Source organism: Bos mutus, chromosome 16, assembly GCF_027580195.1.
Source record: "Bos mutus isolate GX-2022 chromosome 16, NWIPB_WYAK_1.1, whole genome shotgun sequence".
NCBI classification, from domain to species: domain Eukaryota; kingdom Metazoa; phylum Chordata; class Mammalia; order Artiodactyla; family Bovidae; genus Bos; species Bos mutus.
The window spans coordinates 78,654,224-78,656,701 of record NC_091632.1 but is presented as its reverse complement, the minus strand read 5'-3'; the positions used below and the strand labels follow the sequence as shown (position 1 = coordinate 78,656,701).

At 39.1% G+C, this 2,478-nt stretch overlaps 1 pseudogene; it reads right to left on the bottom strand.

The window, feature by feature from the left end:
- Positions 1 to 276: 276 nt before the first annotated feature.
- Positions 277 to 882, bottom strand: LOC102269466 (securin-like; annotated as a pseudogene).
- Between the last annotated feature and the right edge of the window lie 1,596 nt (positions 883 to 2,478).

Genomic DNA, 2,478 nt, shown 5'->3' with positions numbered 1-2,478 from the left:
CAAGGGACATGAGTCTGAGTGAACTCCGGGTGTTGGTGATGGACAGGGAGGCCTGGGGTGCTGCGATTCATGGGGTCACAAAGAGTTGGCCAGGACTTAGCGACTGAACTGAACTGAACTGATTAATGATTTCAATGGTGAAGAATTAACTGAGTTTTAATATAGCTCCAATTTGCCAAGTAGATTAACATTTCTTTTTTTTTTTTTTTTACACAAATAATTGCTTTATTAATACAAACTGTTAATACATACCCAAACTATAAAGTGCTAAGAAATTTAAATATCTAAGTCACAGCAAACAGGTGGCAATTCAACATCCAAAGTTGACAGAATGCTTGAGGGAGACTGCAACAGGTTGGACTCCCTCAGCGGAGGAGGCATCTTCAGAGGCGAAGGGGGGCCCACGTATAATAGCTGTTCAAGCTCTCTCTCCTCATCAAGGATCATGAGAGGCACTCCAGTCAAGGGGAGGTGGGCGATCTGGTGCTCCTCAGGCAGGTCAAAACTCTCAAAATCTAATGGATTGAAGGGAAATAATTTTTCTATTTCTGTATAGGTGTCATCTGAGCCAGGAACCAAACTTTCTGCTTTAACAGTCTTCTCAGTAATTTTTTTCATAGAGAAAGTTGTCTGTTTCTGTTTAAGTGGTCCATTCATCTTAACTGATTTTTCTGTAGCTCTGTTGACATTTCCCAAAGCCTTTCTGGCAGTTTTTGGTAAAGCTGGTGAAGCATCAAACATTTTGCCAACATGCAGTGTTTAAACATGAGATCTCCCATCTAAAGCTTTGAAAGGCACAGATCTCAGCTTCAGCCCATCCTTAGGAGCCACATGGATGCCTGGTTCTCCATTTTCCTTATCAACATAGATCAGAGTAGCCATTCTGGATCAAGTTCGGAGTAACAGCAAACTCTAGCAAGACTCTTCTAGATTAATATTTCTTTGACCGATCAACATATTGGATTTTTTTTTTTTTCCTATAGTTGTTTCAACAACTATCTACAAAAGCTGGTGAATATTTGTAATAATTAAACAGAATAAGAGGGAGAGGGTGGGATGATTTGGGAGAATGGCATTGAAATATGTATAATATCATATATGAAACGAGTTGCCAGTCCAGGTTCGATGCATGATACTGGATGCTTGGGGCTGGTGCACTGGGATGACCCAGAGGGATAGTATGGGGAGGGAGGAGGGCTCAGGATGGGGAACACATGTATACCTGTGGCAGATTCATTTTGATATATGGCAAAACCGATACAATATTGTAAAGTTAAATAAAATAAAATTAAGAGAAAAAAAGAATAAATTATGTAAGAACAATGAAACAGGATCACCTTAGAGAATGTATAGTACCTTGAACATTCTAAGTAAATTCTGTTAACTATAAATAGCACAAGCTATTATTGTTATGAACTGAATCTCTGTGTCCCCACATAAATTTACACATTGAAACCCTCACTTTCAGTGGGATGGTTGCAAGAGGTGGAGCCTTTGGGAGGTAATTAGGCCATGAGAGTGGAGTCCCTATGACATTACCATGTTTATAAAAAGAGGAATAGAGCTAGTCCTTTCCCTATTTCTGTCACTTGAAGATAACTGAGAAGGTGGCAAAATGCAAGTAAGAATGCAATCACTAAAACCTGACCTTGCTGCATCCTGACCTTGAACTCTCAATCTTTAGAACTATGAGAAACAAATAAGTATTGTATAAGCACCCTAATCCAAGGTATTCTGTTACTGTACCTGAAACTGACTGAAGCAACTGTCATTGTGTATTTTGAGTGCAAGATTTTTCTTTAGTTAGTTAGTTAATAGAAAAGAGCCACAGATCTTCCCCAAAACATTACACTGGATAGACTTAAATAGGCAAGGAAAACTTTATTCAAGACATTGTGATAAAGGTCAAGACTATTGCAAGGAGAAAGACTGAAACCAGCTCCCCTGAAACAACTGACTGGGGAGGGGGCGATTTATAAACACTGAATGAGCTAATGAGAAGATAACACAGGTCCTCAGCCTCAAGGATCCCATCTGTGTTGAGTCATCGGCATTTGTGGAAATTTTCCACACAGACTGGGATAAAGGGACACGTTTTTTTTATTATGACTTTTAGGAAGGAAGGCTCAGAAGTTCTTGAGAAAGACATTCCTGGGTTATACAACGTTCACATATCATCATAGTAGAAAAGGAATTGACGCACTTGCTAAAGTAGATGCTCAAAAATAAGCTGATTGAGAAAAAATGTCTGGTATAAATTCGGAGATTGGGATTGATATTTATGCACTATTATATACAAAGTAGACAACTAGTAAGGATCCACTATAAAACACAGGGAACTCGAGTCAATACTCTATGTACGGTGCTTAGTCACTCAGTCATGTCCAACTCTTTGCAACTCCATTGACTGTAGTCCATCAGCCTCCTCTATCAGTACTCTATAATGACCTATACTGGAAAAGAGTCACTAAGTCATGT